The sequence below is a fragment of the Desmodus rotundus genome, chromosome 8, assembly GCF_022682495.2.
Source record: "Desmodus rotundus isolate HL8 chromosome 8, HLdesRot8A.1, whole genome shotgun sequence".
Lineage (NCBI taxonomy): Eukaryota > Metazoa > Chordata > Mammalia > Chiroptera > Phyllostomidae > Desmodus > Desmodus rotundus.
In genome coordinates, this window is record NC_071394.1 from 29622260 (window position 1) to 29646669 (window position 24410).

At 40.2% G+C, this 24410-nt stretch overlaps 1 protein-coding gene across 1 annotated transcript in view; it reads right to left on the reverse strand.

The window, feature by feature from the left end:
* CPQ (carboxypeptidase Q) overlaps positions 1-24410 on the reverse strand; it is a 399977-nt gene that overhangs the window by 328196 nt on the left and 47371 nt on the right. The gene's annotated exons all lie outside the window — the stretch shown is intronic.

Below are 24410 nucleotides of genomic sequence, written 5' to 3' on the forward strand. Positions count from 1 at the left end.
GGAAGTGCTAGCCACGGCAATAAGACAAAAAGAAGAAATAAAAGGCATCCAAGTTAGAAAGGGAAAAGTGATACTGGATATAGAGAACCCTAAAGATTCCACCAAAAGACTATTAAAACTGAAAATAAATTCAATAAAGTAGCAGGATACAAAATTCATATTCAGAAATTGGTTGAATTTGTACAGACCAATGATGAGCTATCAGAAAACTAAGAAAACAATCCCATTTACAATTGCATCAAAAAAACCCCAAACAAACCTAAGAATAAACTTAAACAAAGAGGTTAAAGTCCTGTACAGAAATTAAATAAAATACTAATAAACAGAAGCATATTCCATGCTCTTGGATAGGAAGAATTAACATTGCTAAAATGGCCATACTACCCAAAGCTGCTTTCCTTTTTGTTATAACTATTTACATGCATAGATTCTTGGTTTCTACAGTAACCGTAATAATGCTTGTTTTTAAAAGCTAAATTTTATTAAGCAATCAAAATATTTCACCAGATTGCAATTTATTCTTGAAAGGACATTTTCCAATGTACTGTTGGTGCAAACAAACAAAAAAAGGTTACTAAGCCATCTATTAATTAAGACTAACCACATGTATCTACTTCTCATTAAAAATTCTCTAAGCAAACATTCATTAACAATTTCACAGTACATTTCTAGTGATGGGTGAGAATCGTATAAATGACAGCACTGTGGAGATACAAGAGAGCTTAGGGATCCTAGTCCATACCCGTGCTTTTTAGAAAGTTAATCAATGCTTTTGTTGTGATTCCCAGGCAGCAGATAAACCAGCAGCTACAATCAACCAGGTAACTGGAGCAACTAGCACAGACTTCCCGAAGGATTAAGAATTGTTTTCCTAGAAGAAACTGTATGCATTTACACATAATAGAAACCCATAAAGAATACCCAAATGCTGTCTGAGAAGCAAATAACTATAACGAAATATCTGTACTCATGCAGACCCATACACAGAGTCACATGAGAAGACAGAATAAACAAAGGGAATCATGAAAAGCTTTAGAGAAAACACATGTCACAACAGCCTCAAGGAACGGCGGAGAGAAGGAGTGGTACACCCCTCTGCGGGACCCCAAGACATCATCCTCAGTCACATTCTGGTGTAAAGGCATGTTCAGAAAATAACAGTGCCGAAGTCTGTCATCGTTACATCTTTTTGCATGTACGTCCATTGAATTATTGGGTGACCTGCCATTTCGATAAGAATACTTAATGCCTCCTAACACAATCAGTTAATTTAATTTTGACACGAAAATGACATAATTACTTGAAAACAAAAACTGCTGTGTGTCATTCTGAATAACTTAACTTACTGTATCTTCGAACCCCATCAACGCAATAAATGCTTATTTTTAAAAAGTAGGTTAATTTAAATATGATGGTGTCTTACCTTTTAATGAATAAGCTTTCCCCTGAGTATAACGCTGGCACCTTAGAAAGTTTACTAAGATTAGAGGCACAAAATAACAAACTGCACGAAGAATCACCCAGAGCACTGTACACAAGTAAACACATGTCCGTTGATTCTAAACCTGGATTTCCCTGGCACATAATCTGAAAACTACTGACATAATTCTTGGACAGAAAATATAATTTATACATATATATATATGTCCAGTGGAGCACTACAAGAATCTGTTGTTTAATTATTTTTATTGATTAAATGTTTTTGAGAGAGGGAAATATCACTTTGTCATTCCATGTATCTGCGCACTCCATGGTTGGGTTCCTGTGTGCCCCGACTGCCTATGGCATCTGCACCCAGGGGTATCGGGATGATGCTCTAACCGAGCTACCTAGTCAGGGCACAATTTTTTTTATTAATTTTGTTTTTAGAAATGTACATTACCCCAACTAAAATATGTTTTCATTAATAAATAGTAGAAAATTACAATAATTACTAACTTCCTATATTTGGAAAGGTAACAAAAATGGAACAAAATATTTCTGTATCACATTCCACTTTATAAAACACTGTAAAACATATGTAATTTAAAAACACAGGGATTATAACCAATAATTGAGAACAACTTAAAAGAATTTTTCTCCTAATTCATAAATTTAGGGTCACTATACATGAAAAAAAATTCATTCTAGACCTGAAGTGGATCCTAATAAGAAGGATGAGCAAAGGCACCAGTTTATTTGCCTGAAAGGACTAAAAACACTGGCCCTCATCAATGTGAAAAAACATAGACCAAAAATAGGAATATTTTAACATATATGTACAATCAAGAAGGGTTTGGATAAGATGAATACAGATTTACTACCAAATTCCTTCATATTAGTACCAGGGGATAGATAGCCCTAGTAGTTCAGAGCTAATCTTAGGAAAATTAAAATGTACAATTTTAACAGTGAGCACAAATATATCAATAGTTTACCTAAGAACGGAGAAGACTGGATAGAATCATGGGTGAGAGAGCCATTGGAAGCTGAAGCCTTTAAATCCACCACAAAGAACTGGAGTTGACCGGAGTGAAGGTCACTGTGGGATCGACGGGGGGGGGTTACTCACCTGAAAGACTGTTAGTCTGCCCCAGCTCAGACATTCAGGTGTCCCTATACGGTCATGTCAGTCAAATAAAATTAAGCACTATTTTTCTATAGTCTGCAAAGGGAGCAAATAATTCGGTGGTGGTCCACAAAAACAAATAGTATTATTCATCTCCAACATTTTCTCTTCAGTAATTGTAAAAGAGGCTCTTTGTGCTGTGTCATAACTACATGTCTCCATTCATTTAACAAAAAGTTACTGAGCACCTACTAAGTACTGAAGACAAAAACGTGTAGGATAATATCCACCCTGTCAAAGGGTTACGAAGTGTAGTGGGGACGCAGGTAATGTGAAAATGCCTATAACTGAGGCAGTTCCAGGGTTCTGTGAGAGCAGAGGGGAGGAGCGGATTAGGAGGACCTAGCTTGAGCAGCTATGAGAAGGATAAGCATGAGTTAACCTAGGGGCATGTGAGAAAGGGGAGATGGCACTGAAGAAAAGGTAACCTGCGGGGAGGAAACCCATACAAAGGCATAGAGGCTTTCCAAAGCACAGCCTCCAGAGGAAAAGCAAGTAGCCGGATGGTTAGTGGGGGGAATGGATGGAGGACACAGTAATGATAGGAAGGGAGCGTAATGCCCCGGGGTGCTGTGACAGATAACTGCCAGGCCTCATACAGCCAGGAAAGGAAGGGAGGAAAGTTTCTCTGTGATTTTCACTACCCCCGTCACCCTGGTATGGAGAATTCACCCAGATGCCACATCAGGACAAGGAGAGCATAGGAAGTACCTCAAAGTCCTCAAACAAGCCACATATCTGGTTATTCCGTGGAATTTTCACAGAGGGAAAACTATCACATGCTTACAAAAGAGGCATAGGTCAGGCACTCATTTACAGACACTCAAGGTCTTCTTCTGTTTAAAATCCCTAAAATACTAAGAAACCAGTTGACAAAAAAAAAAAAAAAAATCGAGTGCACTATCAAGCAATCATAGGACATTTGAAATGTTTTTTTTAAATATTCTTTGTTCTTATACACAAAAGGTTGAAGTCATTGTTCCTTTACTTGAATTCAAACTATGGAAGCAAATGTTATACTCTTCAAAATATGATACTTTGAAAATCCATGCTGTATCATGCCTTTGAATTCAGAAGCACAGATATTCAAAGGCAACTTTGGAGAACTATTTGAAAAAGACTTGCGTTTCATATATCGTCTTCAGCATCCATAGTTACAGATTACCTTTTTCATAAAAAGAGATAAAATTCTTCATAATGTCATTTTCATTCTTTTCTACTTCAATCTGGAAGCAAACTACAGCAAAACCAATTTTTCTCCTACTGTGAATTATATTCTCTCTAATAATAGTTCTGTATTTTGAGGAAACACAACAAAACCTTTTGCTTCTGTTTCTAGATATTTTACCTAAAATAGCATTGTTTGGAAATGCCTCCAACTATGATAGAAATGCCACCGCGAATAGGCTAGCTGAAGTGGAAAAGGGCACCATGAGAAGCGAATGTGCTAAAAGACAGAAGGGAGAGGATTTAGGATCTGAGATGTTTATTGACATTTTATTGTGTCACTTTTTCTTCTAAAGACTGACTATACTATGAACATAAAAACTTCAAATATTTCTCCTAAGCCTTCCATCGCTGAACAGGATTTACTGCCATAAGCTTAACTCTTAGTCTTCAGTCTGGAGCGTGTAGCGGATTTAAAGACCAGAAACGCTAAGCGGAGCACAGACACTGGCACCTGGAATTCACTTCCAAACACCTGCTAACTCGCCTGGGTTTATAATAATTAGCCCTTTAAGCATCTTAAAGGAGACTCGTTTCCTTATTAAATTCAAAGTTCAAATAATACTGGATTTCTATTTTCCATAGCTTATATTCCAATTATTCTATTGCTCCAGAAAGTTCATTGAGAGATTACCATATGCCAGGAACTCTGCAAGAATTTAGAGAAGATACAAAAATAAGCAAGATTCAATTCCTACTATAAGCAGGCACTGTTAATTACCTATTCAATAATCATCTTCCCTTTTCTTGCTAATCAAACCCCAATTCTGTGTAAAGTGTGGCGTGTCCAGCCCCATTAGTCTAGGCCAGTTGTTCTCAGTATGGATGGTACTATCCCAGGAGGAATTTGGAAAGGTGGGGCAGGGGGGATTTGGGGTTGTCATAAGAGTATGTGGGTCCTACCAGTAATTGGTTGGCAGGTGCCAGTGGTCCTAGCCATACTGCCATGTAAGGGACAAGCTTTTGTACCAAGAATTCTATATTCCACACAGATTTTTTTAAATGTGAAAAACCTCTTACCTGAGCCTTGAATCTAACTAAATATAATAAAAACAGTTTTGCACACTTTGAAGGCAAGTTGACTTTTTCAAGAAACAACTACCATGTATATCACGGAAGGACTATGCTGTAGTTTTGATCAGAACTGTAGCAAGAGCTGGTCATCACTTCAGCAAGACACCGATGACTACGCTGCTCTGGTATTGGAAGCACCGTCACCACAGCCCTGGGCTGCATTGTTGCGATCACATTCACGGGGCAAGCATCTCATTGCTTCATTACGTCATCTAGTGCAGTCATGCCTCGGAAGTTACATTTTAAAATACTCTACCACGTGAAAAATAATTTTCCTTCAAGTTCTCCTTTATATTACAACTAGGATAGCAGACTGATTTATTTGAAAATATACATGCAGAGTACCTATGATGCTTAATTTAGGATAATAGGGCAGGCATTCGAAATTATTTTGTTTATTTATTTATTTATTTAAGAATCATTGCGCCCTGACTGGTGTGACTCAGTTGGCTGGGCCTGGTCCCACAGAGTGAAAGGTTGCTGGTTCCATTCCCTGTCAGGGCATGTGCTTGGGTTGTGGGTTTGGTCCTGGTCCAGGAGCGTGCGGGAGGAAACCTGTCAATGTTTCTCCCTCATATTGTGTTTCTCTCCCTCTCTTTCTCCCTCCCTTCCCTTATCTCTCAAAATAGATAAATAAAATATGTTTAAAAAGAATCATTGCATCTAGTAGGATGGGAAACTAGTAATGTAGGTGAAATTAACCATTCTCTTCCTTACTATTCCAGCCCACTTTCCAGCCAAGGGAGGCCCTGTGGCCCAGTCCTACCCAAAGAGACCCAAACAGAAGCGCGCTGACGAGCAACTGGTCACAATTCTAGAGCTGCATCAGCTACTCCGCAGCCAGGAGGGCAAGTCCAATGCAGCCCCACCAACGTGTCTGCGACGTGAGCAGAATAAACTCCATTTGTTTCAGTCACTGTTAGTTGGACTTTCTGTTCCTTGCATTTTGAATACGTGTCCAACTGCTATATTACTTTAGGGGCTTCTTGGGGATCCATAATTAAGTATAGTGTTTATACTAATTAACTACTCATTAACACGATAAGCAAAGCCCAGGATCTGGCATAAGATCTACCTAGACTTCCCACATGTACCTAATTTCTAAATATCAAACATCACACTCAGAATCTTCCTTTCAAAGCTGCTCTTCTTTTTCTCCGTACTCCCACCCCTACCCCCACCCCAGTCAGGGAGCTAGAAACTGCACTGTGTTGCTGAATTCCTTCCTCCCCCTCAGGAAGAACAGGTGAACAGTTGCCTGTGATTCCGCCTCCAAATTCTTTCTTGACTAACTTCCCTCCCCTCCACTCTTACCATCACTTTCCAAGCTCAAACCTCATTATCTTTCCTTTGAAACTTCCTCACGCGTCTCTCTGCCTTACATGCAGGTCCATTGCCCCCAGTTTTATCTTAAACCCAATAGAATAGCTCCTTTGTTACAACATCTATTTCCTCACCATTTACTGTCAGTATTATGGGTATGGCTTCCTCGTCTTCACAATCATCCCTGTAGCACCCTAACCTTTACACTGCAGCCCCAACGGGTTGGTTATCGGTCCTTGAAATTAGAGAACACCCTTTATACTTCTCTGATTCTCCTCGTGCTGTTCCCTCTGCCGAAAATGCCTCAGTTCATCAGCCTCCAGCTCCTAGGCAGAACTACTTGCTGCCTTTTCAGTAGCTCACTGTATGCTACCTGATTTTGTGTCTGTCACCCTGCTAGACATCACTTAATAGCAATAATATTTTACTTTTGTAAAATTTAACAAGCATGTTCTCTGCGAGGAATATGTTTTTATTCGTTTTGTATACTAAGCAAATCACACATCTATCAATAAATACTGTAGAAAAATGAATAAATTCATCAAACAAGTAGCTACATTTTACAACAGAAGTATACAGCTCTGGTTCATCATTTTAATGATTCCTTTTTCTTCATCAGATATTGGTTTTCTCCTTTCAACCACAGCATATTTACAAGTTCCTTTTACACAGAGAGTCGAGAGACCTAGGACTTGTTCCTGGCTGCCCCTTTCTAGATGCATGACCTTGAACCATTTACTTGAAGTCTCTATTTATGTGTAAAACAAGGGGTTGCATTTCAGCTCTAACACTCTACTATGGATTTTCTTAAATATTTGGTATCAGTCACACTTTTCATTATATTCCATGTTAGCACTTGACTAAATCACCTTGTACCAAACTCTTTCCTAATTGATTCACATATAAAAACCACTACCCAATCTACCATTTTGTCTCTCCCCAACAGCCAACTGACATTGAACTCCCAAGGATCATAAAGGACTCCTTGTTCCTTTCTCCATTGGAAACATTTAATTTCCTACCACACTTAACATCCGAAACATTTAACACTGTGGACAGTCTCTCCTTATCCATACCCTTCTTCCTATCTCTCTGCTCTCCTTCTCAATCTTTACTGTAGGGTCCTTTCCCTCCATCTGTCCTTAAAGTTTATTATTTCCTAGGGCTCTGTCCTTGACCCTCTTCTACTGCACATTCTGACAGGCAAGGTCGATCCCTCCAAGGCCTCGTTTACCATCTACAGCATGAGCTCATCTAGAGGTTAACAAACTCTCTTAGTGTGAATGCCCACGGGCACCTCACATTCACCAAGTCCAAACCCCACTCATGACCTTTCCTCAGCATCTGCTCTTCTTCCCGAACTCCCATTCTGGTTGTGTGGCATTTCCACCACCCTCATCATCTGGACCATTGGGGACATGTCACTCCATTTTACCCCTTCAGCCCCTTATCACTACATGTTATTAAACTTAACTTCTAAAAAGCCCTCAACCCCCTATTTTCTCTCTCAATCTTCCTACCCCCTTGGTTTCTGGCTATGTTACCTTCACCTGAACTACCACTGCAGCCTCCTGACCCATGTCCTTGACTCCAGCCTCCTAGGCATTCTCTTTGCGGCAGTGGTTATCTTTCTTCAAGATCCTTACACTCCACATGTCTGTCTCTCCCACTAGTCTGGGAACTCCATGTGGGAAAACGCTGTGGAGAATCCACCTTTGAACCTCTAGGACCTAGCAGTGATCTGGGACTTAGTAGGTACTCCGTGAGCGTAGGATGGAGTTAGTTTTGGAAGACTCTAAGAGCTCGCAGGCATGTGGGCTGGGAAGGAGGAGTGAATGTACATTACAGACTAAAGAGCAGCTTTTCTCTCTTTATAATTTAAAGAAAACTGCTGAATATATCTCACGTGCTTAGTAAATACATACTGTCTTGAGCTGAACCTTTCTGTATGAGCGGCTAATTCCCAGATACAGGACCATTTCTTATTAATGGTATTCACATCCTCCTTGGCACCTAATTCAGTGCTTTTCAGAGTAGGCATTCGGACTATTTGTTGGTGTATGTTTTCTGGTATCTATTTTCCACTCAATGGGGTACAGGAGGCAAGACAGAAAGAAAGGAAAAGATCAGATGAGAATATTTGCTCCAGCTGCAACTTCAATTCTACTTGCCATGTTAACAAAATGCCATAGCATTTGAAATCCTTAGAAAATCCCACCCAGTAAAAATTGGTGAAACCTGAATAAAGTCTGTGGATTATACCAATGGCAATTTCCTGGTTTGGATACACATTGGTTATATAGTATCATCGTTGAGGGAAGCTGGGTAAGGAAGCAACAGAGTCTCTCTGTATCATTTTTGCCATGTCCTGTGAGTCTATAATTGTTTCAAAACAAGAAATTATAAAGAAATAACAGACCTACCTACCTGACTTTTTTTGAAGTTCAAACATTTTTTAAAATACTGTAACATTTATAGTCCTGGGGGGAAAATTGCACAGACGTAAAGCAGAACTGGTTATATTTGTTAGAATCAGATGCCAGGACAGGGAGAGAATGTCCCAGGCCCATCGCACCTACCATTTGGACTAGGATTCACCTGTATCCAGTATTCTTTCCACCATTATTTTTCCTAAGAGCCATGAACAAGAGACTTCATTTCAAAAGTCTCTGCCACTGAACCTGTCACCCTGAATAAGACATGGGCATTGCAGGGGTAAGGGAGGGTGACTGAAGTAAGAGAGACAAATCCTAACAGGAGGGAGGGAAGCCAATGCATGATATTCCCCTTTCTTCTCCCACTGGTTCTGGGAGGAGCAATGACCGACAGTCCCCTTCCCGGAGGGAATCCCAGGAGCTCCGGGGTGGGAGGTGTGGGGATGACAACCTGCTGGGAGAGGCCCCCCACTAGATCCCTCGCCTCACACTGAATCACTCACGATTCAACTCCACAGACGTCAAGGGAGCTGACTCATGCTGTGTCCCTGACATTTTACTGGTTACCAGTGAGCAGCTTTTAGCTTGCCGTATAAGAGAATTGATTTGGCTCACTTTATTTTTCCTTTTCCTGGGCTGGTTTATTCCTCTCAAGTTTCTTGAGTGTGTCACACAATGAAAACTAAATTCCTACTGTTCAAAAGTAGACATCTTTGTCTCATGGCTGAATGCAACTGACTTTTGACCTACATCCTGATGGGCTGAGAGAAAAAAATATGAAGTTCCCTCATATGTGCTTAGGTGAAACAATAGGATTAAAATTCAAACAAATGAAATCGACCACAAAACCTAGAACTAACTTTGCATTCTTGGCTTGCGAACCCTGTCCTGAAATTCAGAGAGTGCCTGAGACAGCTCCCGGTCCCTTTGTTGGCCGAGAACAACGCCAGGCTGACCATGAAGTTGGATGCTCTTGGGAACAGAGGTCTATCTCCGTGACTCTGTCGCATGTCCACGCCAAGGTCAGACTGTCACTAAAAGCACAGAGAAATCATGAAGAATATAGTTTACAGCCTTTGGGGCCACATACAAAGTGGATAACCCTAGACATTAGCAATTCTGAGGGTCTTCAATCTAAGAGAACTAAAAAAAAGTGGGGGGAAGAAAGGAAATGAGATGGTAGCCTCGTAGTCCTAGTTTTCTAGGACTTGGACGCCCCAACATAAGAGTAATAAGAAGTGCTTTACTTCTGCCAATAAAACCAGTGAAGCATTTGTCTTCGATCTGGTGATATTAAAAAGCTATTACAAGGCACAGCAGCCTCTTCCAGAGGCAAGAGAGAGAATACGGTCTTCCTTGAATCAGGCAAAGTGCAGACGCCTTCAAGAGATTCAGCTGCAGAAAACTATAAAGCTAGAGATATATAGATTTAATTACCATTTGCCAATATAGGGTTACAGTAAGCTGACTGTATTAATGTGCTTTTACTGCTAAATAGCGTGCTCCCCCCATGTTTCTTTCCCTGAAGTGGTTAATAACAAATTCCAAGGAGCACTCGGGGTGAGATATTAGTAATTTCCTTTGGAACATGCCTTTCAGTTCTCCTCACTTAAGCCAGGCTTCCCGCACCCACAGAAATGCAAAAGCAGAAAGACCCTCAATGGATCTTGCTGCTGCATGCATTTCTTGTTACATGCAGTTCTTGTTACAGCTCAAGCCAGGGAGCCTGTTCAGCAAGTCACTTACTGCAAAATTTGCTGTTAAACTTGTCAGATAGACATATATGAAAATGCTGCCTCACTAAACAGCTGTTACGTTTCATGAACTTAAAAAGAAAATGCCATCTAGCTTCATACTGTTAACTCAACAGAGATTCACCATTCAGTTTTAAAATCTGATATGCGGGTAGGCTTTTCCCCAAATGCTAACATTTGCTCTGCACGGGGAGCGGGCTGCCACCCGGCACCAGGAGCGAACACCAGCTGAGAGCATGCACACACCTCACCACGGTGCCTGCTCCCTCCTTCTGCAACTGGAGCACACAGCATCTGTTGCTTCAGGCTCTTGCTCAGGAAAAAAAAGCACTTCTCAATGGTGTCGAGGGGAAATTAATACGCTAATTCCTCTCTGTCCCAATGGTCAGATATTAATCAAAGGTGGCAAAAGAACAGAATTAAGCCAAACAGATTCACAGCAATAGAGCTAAAACAATTATTCAAAGTGCCTAATCAGTCAATGTAAAATGAAGCCATTGTAGCACCCGATCACACTGGTGTCCAGCTAGACAAAGCATCCTGGGGGGTGGGGGGAGGACGTTCACAAAACAAGTCTTCCAGGAAGTGGAGAAATCAAGGTGATACAGCAGATGTTTGACAAGAGGAAATTTAGGAGATCAGTTAAAAAATTAAAAGAGAATTAGGGAGACACTTGGACTGGGAAGAGTTTGGAGCATGGCATGAAGGCCGCTGCGGAAAATATATCCCAGTCCAGAGGTGAGAGGGAGGGGACAGGAACCCTAAAGGAGACATAGGAAGCCAGCTGAGAGTGATTTTGCCTAACGAGCCATTTCTAAATCCAAAATGTACTTATTAAAGATCATCACCTTTATCAGGAGGCTCGGTGTATAACTTAAAGGATTATGAAGACAGACTTAAAGAAAAAGCTTCTTGGGTCTCAACAGAGAGCACGAAAGAAAAAGGGGGATTGAGAACTGGTTACCTCGGGGAAGAGACTACAAAGGCTTGGGAGGAGGACAGAGAAATCTCCAGTTTTATGATTTATTTCCTGCTCTCTCATGGGAAAGATGAAAAGCCCACAGTCAGGTCAAGTCGCTGTTATGGGAAATGAGGTGAGGAGACACTAAGTTTGGAATAATCACTCCATAATTGCCTCGAGGTCTACTAAATCTGTGAAGGATCGGCCTATTTCCTAAACGCAGTGCGTTTGATTTCCCTCCAGAGAATGCAGGAAATTGTACCCTTTGAGACAGATGAGAAGTTTTGGATAACATCAGATTCTGCTGGAAAGCCCCGGGAAGGAGTCGGCAACTCGCAGCCTGCAAACAGCGTCTGATACATTTAGTAGCAGATGAGGGGAAGTTTGTTGTGACAGCTGGGCAGAAAATAACTGAAGGTTAGGCGGATTTGCAACATGAGAAGGTGATTTGGGTTTGGAAAACGCAAAGTTGTCTTAGGCAGGGAAGAGTGCACAGAAAAATGAACAAGAGCCAACGCAGAGGGGCCGAAAGCAAAGCATTCCCGACCAGTCAGAATGCCCCCCAAAAGTGGTTGCTCCATTCGCCTTTATAGCAGAGTAGGAGGAATGTGCTACTTGCAAGACACGCAGGTGGAGAGTAAAGCTGAGTTGCACTTGAAGGTGATTTTTCCCTATTTGTCCTCCCTTCTCTCCAACTGTTTACTAAGGCAGTCTTCTCTTATGGCTCCCGGTACCCTGACAGCTGATAATGGCTTCTGCCTGCCCCCACCCACCCACACACACAGGGCCACAGCGGTGTTCTGTTCAACACAGCCCTGCGAGGCTGCATGCGTCACCCTCCGCCACTTGCTCAAAGGTCGGCCACTTCCCCTAATGAAGTGTCACAGGAAGGACATGAAACACCTTGCGCTGTACATGAGCATGGCCCAGACCAAAGGGAAAAGAACCCTAATGAATGGGAAGCAGGAACATAAACACTGAATGACAGACAGGGCAGCTGAAAATGCCCCAGACGGTGCCTCTGTGTAGCCTACTGCGGAAGTCACGTCCCTCACTTAATGGAGGCAGGAGGGAAAGAAAAAGGAAGGGACTCTGCCCTAGCAAGTGACTGGGCCATGTGCATTCATGTATATCCTCTGATTTAATCCCCATAAGCAACTGCTGAGGGATATTACTACTTCCAAAACAGAGGCTCAGAGAACCTGATTTGCTCATTGTCACGTGGATAGTAGGAGACTCTCCTCCACTTCTTCACGAGGGAACTCTGACTCACCCTTTGAAAAGCCTTCGCTGACCTTCATAGTTTGGGTTGGGTGATTCTTCTAGAGGTCACCTGGTCTAGGTGCTTTCTCCACAGTACATACCATTCTGTGTTATAAGTGCCTGTTTTTCACAGCCTCTGGATATAGGGTGAAGGCCCATTGAGTGATTTCGCTTAATGAGCCATTTCTAAATCCAAAATGTACTTATTAAAGATCATCACCTTTATCAGGAGGCTCGGTGTATAACTTAAAGGATTATGAAGACAGACTTAAAGAAAAAGCTTCTTGAGTCTCAACAGAGAGCACGAAAGAAAAAGGGGGACTGAGAACTGATTACCTCGGGGAAGAGACTACAAAGGCTTGGGAGGAGGACAGAGAAATCTCCAGTTTTATGATTTATTTCCTGCTCTCTCACGGGAAAGATGAAAAGCCCACAGTCAGGTCAAGTCGCTGTTATGGGAAATGAGGTGAGACACTAAGTTTGGAATAATCACTCCATAATTGCCTCGAGGTCTGTCTCTCCAGAAATCCTCCGTGCCAAAGACAATGACTGGTCTATATGTGCTCGAGGAATCCTGGCCCAGAAATGAGACCCTCACCATTCCACACTGCCTCTGAACAATACTGCTTGGAATTTTAATTCAACCGAGGTCTTAGCAAAATGAAAAAGAGTGGCTACAAAGACTAAACATGTCCTACTTGCAAGCTCCTTACAGTATCGACTGTGGTACTGACGTTACTTTGTGGAACGTGGTTACGGATTGTAAAATAGGGTGTTTAAATGCAAGTGACTATACGGCGTGGCAGTACTTGCTATTCCCCGGTTGAAAATGAATGTTAGATGGAACTGTTTATGTCTGACTATAGGTTTTTTTTTTTTCTATATAGTAATGACAAACACCAGTAAGCCTCACTTTCATTCTCAGAGTCCCAGAGACACCAATTATTCACACAATGTCACAACTTCAAAAATGTTTAAGATGCTCTGAACTTTGGTGGGTTGTTCTTTCTTTTACAGACTGGAACGAAAAGAGGGCCAAACTGCCTTCGCCCATGTTTTGGAAGTCATTATGGTTTCTGCACCAAAAGAACCCATGCAATGTTCCAGCTCTCCTGTTCGGATGCCTGTTTCCAAAGGGGGAAAAAAATGCATGACTTGACCACCAGGAATGCTGGTACTGAGTCCAAGTCCAGAGCAGGGCGGCTCTGCTGGGCTATCACCCCTGAAGCCCCATCAATTAGCAGAGTCCAATCAACCCAGGAAATCAGTAAAGAGGTCAGCCAAACAACTATGTCCCCACTGCAGTAAATCTGCTTCCAGTTACTTTTCTCTCCTACCCCAAACACATCCACGTCCATACTGCAATAAGGCATGTGCACAAAGCTGGTTTTACTGAGTTCCACACCCAGTGGGGGTAGTAAATTGTAGGCTTGAAAAAAGTAGCCTCTAGCAACCAGAACCAAAGCTGAGCCTGCATTTAATTCAAAGGAACTCAACTCTGAACGAAGCTCAGCCTCTCTCCATTTGTCTCAGCACTGGTGCAGTCCCACGCTGTATTTAAGGCTACAGCACTGTAAGGACACTCTTCTCCATCCCCTCACTGCCTGGATTGGATGTTTTGTAAAGTGTACGGGAAAAATAGTCACTTGAATGATGTTGGGATAATGGAAATTCTAATAGGCCTAAAAGCTGATAGCTAACACTCTTGGGTTTTTTCCCACCTTATTCTTTGATTCTTCATACCATTAGTCCAAATGTTTTAAATTACTTTTTTAGCAGCTTTATTGAGGTATAATTACCATACAATGAACTGCACATATTTTAAATATACAATTTGATGTTTTACACGTTTATATCCATGAGATTCAATTAACAAAATTACTATTATTCAACCTTCTCAAAAGTTTCATGTCCCTTGATAATGCCTCACTCCTACCTCTACTCCAAGGAAACCATTCATCTGCTTTCTGTTATTATACATTAGTTTGCATGTCCTAGAATTTTATGTAAATGAAATCATAGAGTATGGATTCTTATGTCTGACTTCTGTGACCCACCATAATTATTTTGAGATTCATCCATGTTATAACATGTATTAATACTTTATCCCTTTTTACTGCTGAGTAGTATTCCATTATGTGGATATACCACAGTTATTTTATCCATTCATCTGCTGATGGATATTTGGGTTGTCTCCAGTTTGAGGCTATGACAAATAAAACTGCTATAAACATTTGTGTACAATTCTTTGTATGGATTTATGGTCTAGTAATAGAATTTCTGGACCAAATTATAAGTGTATGTTTAACTTTTTAAAAAACTGCCAAATTGTTTTCCAAAGTAGTACTATCACTTTATATTACCATCAATGGTATAACAGAGTCCTAGTTCCTCCATATCCTCACTGATACTTGATATAGTCAGTCTTTTTATTTTCCTAATAGGTGTGTAATTATCTTACAAGATGATTTTATGCTATATTTTTCTAATGACTAATAATGTTGGGTATATTTTCATGTGCGTATTTGTCATCTATGTATCTTTTGTGGTGACGGATCTGTTCAAATCCTTTACCTGGTTTTTCAGTGGGTTATTTTCTTAGTGCTTAGATTGTACAGCCCTTTACATTTCCTAAATGCAAGCCCTATATTAAGTACAGGATTTGCAAATACACTCCACCCCAAAAATAATCTATAAGAAACATCCAGGATATGCTTCCTATGAAGCCACGCCAGCACGTGGCAGTGTGGTAACGTAGCTAGGGAGCAAACATTTTTGGCGAGCCCCATCTCCCAGACACACACATGCCTTCCTTGCTATGAAGCAAGTGGCACACAGGGCTCTGTAGCTGATAAATTTCATTTGTTTAAAGACCCAAGTAAGCTAGTTAACTTTGCCTCTTTCAGAAAAGGGGCTGAATAGCATAGTGTTTATGAATGTATTCATGTCCTACAAACGGTAAAGGGACTGAGCCCTGATTACAGCCAAGGCTTGATGCTATTAGTGGAGGCAACAGTTACAATATAGTATCTTTATCGGGTCCTATAGATTGGATAGCACATTATCTCACTGAATTCTCACAACTCTGTGAGCTAAGTGTCATTAATGCAGTGTCATACATGGAGAAGAGGCTTAGCAAGGATGAGGGACAGAACCACGAGTTGCATCCAGACCTGTGACTTCAGAGCCAGCCAGTTCTTTGAACTATGGCTATAGTCTACCTCTCTTACGGGAGAACTAAGGGGGAAGAAGGACAAAGGAAACAGGAAAACTCTCCAACCTCTCCCTGTGTCCTTCCACTCCCGTTCTCTGGGGCAGGACAAGCACTCCTCTGGTCACCCCATACACTGCACAGATGGAGCTCCGCGTTAGAGAAGTCACCATGGGGCTGCTGGGGGAGGAAAGTGAGGGGTGCTGCACCGCAGGTGTAGAAAGCCCTGGCCCAGGAGGGGGTGCAGGCACATCTGTGAGGCGGCTTGTCTGTGGGGCCGTTTATTCGCATCTGAGCAGCATCACAGACTTCAAGCTGGCTTGTGCATACCGGCAGCAGCCATGCAGCTAGTTCTCCTCCCGTGCGCTGAAACGCGGTAGGGCCAGTCTTCCTTGCCCAAAACTGCCTCAGGCCATGAAGGTCTTAGAAGGAGCAGGAAAATGACTGTCATCCACGACTTCTGCACTTCGGCGACAGAGCAATGACGATTCAGAAGGGAGGTTTTTACTTGAAAGTTCCCTATGAAGTTTCAGACAAAATGCTCAGCCACACAGTAGCTTAATCGACACACATCCTGAGACTTTTATAGCTTTAGTTTTTCTTGTTAGAAGATTTTTGCCTCTCTCTGACATAATCACAAGTTCCATATTTTTGCCCTAAGGCTAAAATGCAAATCATTTCCTGGTATACCACAACCTCCCAACACTGACTATGGAAGGCAAGGCTACACAGCATTTAAAATTAAAAACATCATTTTCCTAAATGTGTGCTGTCATTATGATGTTTACCAATGTGTTTTTGCTGGTTAAGTCCCAGTTCTTATGTATTTCAGTCAAAGGCCTGCTGGCGTCGTGATATAAGCTAAGCAATGTAGCCTGAAAACTTGGCACAGCTTTGCTTCTCTTCGGATTTTCTTATGAATTCCTTCCTGGCAAGCTTGATGGGGCTCCGTACTGTCTATTATAATGCCTCTAAGGAGCAGGGGCTAACACACCTCTGTTGGTCAAAGACCTCCTTAAGCCTCTGAGAGAGAGTTCTCCTCATTCACCCTGAAAGCGTCTCCATTGACAGAGCTGGGTGAAAGTCCTGAGTCCTCCACTAGGAGCTTGTGCGAAACTTCTTCATTTCCCTAACATCTTTCCTCCTCCATAAGGTAGGAATGATAATACCAGACGTAGAGCGTTCTTGTGACACAGGTTCCTAGCAGCCACGGGGCCTGGACCAGGCGCTCTGTGAACATTAGTTCCCTTGGGTCTGCTTATCCAGGCAGCTCCCAATTCCACCACTGACAATAGGCCCCGGGCCTGTCGGAGTCATAGAGAGGAGAATGGAGCCTGGAAGTCATAGTAAATGGAAGAGCCTTTTATAAGTGATGCTGTTTTGAACATCTTCGCGGGCTAGGTCCAGTAAAGCAAGCGGGGAGAAAAATGGCAAGGAATCTGGGTTCAAACTAGCTGTGTAACCTTGACCAAGTCACCTAACCCCTGTAAATTGCAGTTTCCTTCTACGTAATTGGGAGGATAATAGTAGTGGCTTGCACTGCAGGGTTATGAAGAGTGTTAATGACAAAACGTACATAAGGGGCCTAACACAGTAGGTGGCATGTTGCAAATACTCAAAGTTAGTGATCACGTCCTGCGACTAACAGTGATAGGCAGCGTGTCTTTGCCATAATAGTCAAAGACGTGGCTCCCTGTCAGCGTGCGGCCACCTTACTCACCGCACGACTTTGGATAAGTCACTTAAATGATTTGTACCTCAGTCTCCTCATCTCTGAAATAGAAATGATGATAGACTCCCAGCACTGTTCAAGGCACTGCTGGGAGTATTAAATAAAATAATGGGTGAGAAGCACTCTGTGAAAAATAAGGTGTAAAAATTTTAGAAGATATTATTATAATACAAAATGTTATAGAAATGCTAATGAATGATAATTAAAAGGTTCTTAAGTTCATCCAAAAAGCAAATTGGTCTGCATAGGACTGAACTGGGGGCAAAGGAAAAATCAGCCCAGAAGCATCCATTAGTTAGGAAATCATACTTCAAAGAAGAATTTTAACGCTTCATACATATTTATGTGGTCTATTTCTGACTTTGGAATTCAACAGCCCATTTTCCTAATACGAAAATCTATTCTCTCACCGGGCATTTCAGAGAAGGGAAAAACACAGAGAATAAGTTGCACCCCCCGAAGGCAGATTAAAGGTAGCACAGGATGGAGCAAGGTGAGCAAGCCCATCCTGTAGAGCCCTGGAGCCCTTTACTGACTCAGGCCCAGGAGACAAGACTAGACAGCACATTTTTCCTGGACCGAGAGACCAGGAAACAAGGCATGAGGCCTCCATAGTAGGGGTCTGGGTTCCAAATTCTCCTAAGAAAATCTTAATCAAAACTGTCCTTTTTCATGGTTTAGCACTGGTCAGAGAAAAAGGAGTAAGAGTTCATTAGGAATGAAGCTCTTACATGAAGCTAATGTAATGCACCCCCTTCACGAAGCTAATCAGCTTTTTACATGTGTACTAAACATCTACTATATGGGGAATACAAAGAGTTCGACTTAGCTCTCACCTTCAAGGAAGTGGCTCATAGGCTAATTGGTGATACAGCACCTGAGATCATTGTCGATGCAAGTGGTAAACCTGGATGTGGAAGCAGCAAGACACATAAAGAAGTTCTGGGGTGAAAGGTTGAGAGAAAACCCAAGATGAGTTAAGTGAGAGAAAATTCAGCACCTGAAGACAAATTAAAAAGGCAAAAATAAACACAAAACATGAAAAGTGAAATAAAAATAGTAACAACTAAAGAGAACAACCAAAAGCCACCTGAGACACCTCGCTCATCAAAATTGAGTAACGTGCTAACGGTTGGACTTCTTAACATGGTAGCAGGATAGATGTGCATGATAGGGCTACTGCTCACTATAAAAACCACACACACACAAATACACACAACAGCAACAACTGGCAGAGCACAGCAAGACAAAACCAGAAGGAAGAGCCATTCACGGCGAGTGTGAAAATTCCCCTGAATATAGCCCCCAGTGGGAATGAGATGGGAAGTGCATTCTTAGACCACAAACCACATGCTCCATCCTCACAACCAGAGGCAAAGGACGGGCCCGAAGAACGTAGGAAAAGACCTTGGTCACCTCTAGGGTCTGCATCAAATTCCAGAATGCAACGGCTGCAGTGGTCAGAAATACGGTTAGCAGCAGCGGCAGCAGCAGTTTTGTGGGAACTCTCTTTGCTGCAGTCACGGACTCCCACCCAAACCAGTCTTCCTGCCCCATCAGTTCTGCCTACTGTACTTCTGTGAAGAGACCCTGGCTCTCCTAATTTAGCAAGATAACGACTACAGATGGAATCATCGTTCTACAGAAAAACCTTTATAAATAGGGGCAAACACAGGAAGAGCTCTCATTCTGGGAAGGCACGTGAAAAGGTATTTAATGTTTTACACTATTTAAATAGCTGTAAGTTGCATGTAGCTGTAGAGTTAAAAACGCAACAGTTGTGTGTATTAAATGATATTAACTGTAATTCATCTAAATCCATGCTAGATGGATTTAGACATAAACCTAAGAAATAAAAAAATAAATAAATTTTTAGGTTAAATCTGAACACAATAATGGGAATAGTAAGTGGAGTAAAAAATAATTCACCTGTTCTTTTTGTTAATAAAGACAAAGACTTACTAGATTTCACACAAGTCAAAGATGAAAAAAGTAGAAAATTAGCCAACAATGGGCTTGAGGGGAAAAACAACAAAAACAAACAAAAGGGAAAAAAACCCTCCCCCCAAAGACAAGATGGGGGGAGGTTTTCTTTCTTTTAAAGCCTCAAAGAAAGAAAAGCTTCTAAATAGAGTTTTCTACAGCAACTCTTTTCACAAGTGAAAAATTAAACCATATTTTGTTGCCTTCATAAAAAATGTAAAAGTTTACCATCTCTGTGAAACAAGATCAGAACACAATAATTAGAGGAAAGAAACTGCCCAAAGAATTGGCTAAAATATGAAAATATAAGAAAACCCAAAATGTAACCAGGAGTTTAAAGATTATATTAACAGCAACAAAGAACAGAATGACATCGCAGAAAACAGAACTGGTGATAGAGCAGAGCTTCTCAAACTTTCAAGTGCACATAAATCACTTAAAAATTATTAAAATATAAATTCTGATTCAGCAGTTCTGGAGTGGAGCCCAAATCCTGTATTTCTAAGCAGCTCCAATGATGTTGAAACCGTGGCCCACACACCACGTACATTGCAAAGATATAAAGAACAAGCTTTAAAAACCCTCACAGAATATGAAGAAACTAAAACTATGAGAAGGAAGATGGTAAGAAGGACGAGCACGAATACATATTCAATTCAGTGTAGATATGCTAGAGGGAAAAACAACACTAAAAGCAACAGTCAAATAAAATTTTCTCAACTTAAGAGGAGTCAATAAAATGAAGAGATAGTGTTCCAGTGTGAACCAAAAGCACTGAAACCATCACACTTAGGTAATTTCTGAATTTCGTTGTGAAAACATACACACACACATGGACCCGGGTAACAAAATAATTGCTACAAACGGAAGTAGGAGGAAAAAGGGAGGAATGGAGGGAAAAAGCTGGTCCCAGACTTCCCCACATGAAACATCAGGAAAAAAAGGTATCAATTTATACATCCATTTAAAGAAACAAGGTGTGCCCTCAAAATCTGATACCAGTCAAATCACTGTGCATTTCCCCAAAATGAGAACAATGTTTTCAGATGTAAATGTCCTTAGCAAATGTCATGACGTATCCACACTTCCTGAGAATATCACTCAAAGACATTCTGCCTGCGGGGTCTAATCAACATTAGGAACCGATGAGTAGGTGTGTCAGGTCTGGTAGGGAGCATTCCTCCAACCCAATGCTGTTTAGAAATAACAAACTTAAAAAAATAAGGTACAAACTATTGATAATAGGTTGAATAAATCTATACCAGGGAAAAGTAGGAAAAAAGAAATGGAAGATAGCATTGTAGATACAAAGACCAAAGTAGTCAAGGCGAAAATTATTAAATAGAAAAAAATATCACAACATTGAAAAAAATTTATAATGCAGATTTACAGTTCAGGAAGAAGAGTGAATACTTGTATATAATTCTTCCCCCCTCCTGAAAACTCCAGAAATAACAGTAAAAAATACAAAAGAAAACAAACAGAAAATAACTGAAGGTCAAACAGCATAAAATTCTTCAAACCCAAAGATACCTGTCCTTAGGTTGAAAGAGTGCAGGATGGTTCCGCAGGGTGAACACGAAGAGGGAATCCCTAGACACGTTTGCCAAATGCAGAGTGCTGAAGTTAAAAACGAAATCTTAGAATCGTCCGGAAGGAACAATTCAGGTTACCCAGAAAATAAAAAGGATCAGTGTGGCCTCGGACTTTTTGTTAGAAATGGAGGCATGCTAAAAGACAAACGAGCAATATAGAGGAAATGATTTTAAATCTAGAGTTCTATCCCTAGCAAAATGCCACTCAAGCATTAGGTCACAATAAAGACAATTTCAGGAAAGCTAGGCCCTAGAAAGTTTACCTTTGATGTACTTTTTCTGGACAATAAATCACTTGAATATGTACTGTAGTGGACAGGAGTCAAAAAAAGGAAAGAGACAAAATGTAAGAAATAGTGCAACTAATCCAGAAATCGAATGAAGAAAATTCCCGGGATAGCAACTATACACAGACCTAGAAATCAGTCAATACATAATAGAGCAGTTAACAAATATTATAACTAATAGTTGAAAGATATTGGTGTTATGGTAGAAAGGCATGTGTTTCTTTTGTCAATAAAAATAAAAGATAACTAGAAACTCCAGAAAGAAAAGAACAAACACGATTACCAAGAATGGTACAAATACAAAATGACTCAAATCATGGCATGAGCCTAAGTAATAGATAGAATGTTTAAAAAGACAGAATCCATTTCGCCTTGACCTTCGGAACATTCCCCTTAAAGGGGTATAGATGGTGAATCACCTTGCCTTCTCTAGATATTCAATACTTTTACCAAATAATTCAGTGACTATTTACGTAATTATTATATTAAAATGCTGTCTGCCAGCTTTTAACTTTCAGAGTCAACTATAAACGAAATATGAGAGATTTATTACAATTAGAGAACAGAATGCTATACCCCTTCCTCAAGGAAAAGCGATAACGTAGTTGGATAGCAGAGAAAAAGAGGCGCAAAGGATATTAAATCGGGAAATTCATTTCCCCATCTTAAATAACAGTCAAAAATGTTTGAAGCTGATGAATGAAGAAGTTGGGAGTTTATTTTATAAAATTGTAAAGGTTACAAAATTAAAATTGTCAGGGATTTAAGAAAGATAGTTAAGAGTAGTTAGTATAGTTTTTCATATCGAAGAATCAATACAATAACATAATAACTATAGTTAATAAATTAAGAATGAAAAGATAAACATTATTTAAAGTTATGGAAGTAAACACCAGAATAAATACAAATAGTAAAAATATTCAAAAGTAATTACCAATGAAGTGTGACTTTACATGTAGGGAGTCTGAAAAAAATATGTTATTTTTCATTTGATGTCCTCTATTATTTGAATTCTTATTTGCAGGTATAGATGTTACTTTTAGGATTTTTTTAAAGAAGCAAAAATGACAATCCAGAATAACAGAATAAGTATATGAAATTAAATAAGCTTTATGTGCCAAATATTATGGCATAAAACATAAAACAGAAAAGTTATCAGGAATATAAATAAAAATTGATAAAAGTTCAATTTGATAAGAAAAGTAATTTACCACTCTATCATAACAGATCAAGTAAGCAACAATGAATAAAAATGATTTGAACAAATTATATACTTAGTGACTTCAGAGATAATACCTTTTAAATATCTATGAAACATTTATAAAAATTGACCATGTAATCGATCACTTGATAAATCTCAGGACTTTCCAAATAGTATAAATTTATAGACTACGTTATCTAATCACAATGTGATATAAATAGAAATTAATAACAAGGTAATTTAATATTCAATAAAAAGTTTTAAAGCCACTCTCATGTTATTTTATCAAATGAGAAGTTTAAGTTAAAATTAGAGCTATTTGCCCTGGCTGGGGTGGCTCAGTGTACTGAGCGCTGGCCTGTGAACCAAAGGGTCTCCGGTTCGATTCCCAGTCAGGGCACATGCCTGGGCTGTGGGCCAGGTCCCCAGTAGAGGACGCATGAGAGGTAACCACACACTGATGTTTCTCTCCTTCTCTTTCTCCCTCCCTCTCTCCAAAAACAAATAAATAACACCTTAAAAGAAAAGGAGAGCTGGTCAACCTGATGGAAATAATAACTAAGTATTAATATATGCATTCCTGTCAAAGCTGTGCTCAAAAGCCGAGTCCACTTGGGGTAGCCCTGGAAGGACCTGCGAGCTGCGCTTGCCCGTGGTGAGGACCAGAGCAGCCGAAGGCGGGTCTTGCTTTCACCTGCAAGCCCTTCTGTAAACTCCGAATGTCGAGCCATGTGTGCAAACGGCCACAAAATACAGAACTTGTTTTAGTTCAAATTAATAGATTTAAATGTTTTCATTATTAATAAATAATTTTGTTTAAATGAACTGTTCAATCAACTCAAGAATCTAGAAAACAAAGAAAAAACAACTGCAAGAAACGCTGGAAGAATACAACAACCTAAGCAGAAAACTAATACATTTGAAAACAATAAAATAAATAGATAGGTAGAGAAATAGATAAGTAGAAAAGTGGTTACTTGGGAAAAGAGTTTTAAAATTCACAAAGTTCTGAGAAATCTAAATAAAAAAGAAAGAAACAAAACTAGAAAGGAGGGAGAAAATAACAAAGGTCGCCCTTTACTCAGTGCTGTGCAGTCTCAAGCATTCGGCATACATTGTTTCTTTTTGTTTCACTGACCCCCAGGTAGGTAAACACGTCTTAAGAATTAGAGAGAATTCTACCCACAAATATATTTTAACAAATTTAGAAACTCTGGAAAGTGACTAATGTCCTGGAAATACGAATTAATAAAATGAATTCAGTGGACGAGGGGAGCTGAACATCCTTGGGAGACACTGCAATGTTAGTAAGGGAAAATTTGCAAAAATGGCCTAGAAAATGCTATGGGCCTTTCAAGTTTTCAAGAAAGTGATTCACATCCATATTGTGAAATCTACTGCAGAGCATATAAAATAAAGAAAAGTTATCCTAATTCACTTTATGTGGTTAATATAACCTGTACCACAGTATGACAATGACTAGTATTTTCCAAAGAGGGTTCTGTGGAGATTAGTGTCATTTCCATTGGAGGGGGAGGGTGGTTCCTGTGAATTAGTTTGGAAAACACTCTTTCTGAGATTTATAGCACATGTTAGCATGTAAATGTCTCTGAGATGCCTGAAGCAAAGAAATTCACTTAAATGTTTTAATCTGCCTTTCTCAAATGTGTCTGACCATGAAACCATTTATTTCCTCATAACATTTCTTCTTAAAAAACACTACAGACAAGATTCATTTATGGATACAATCCTAAAT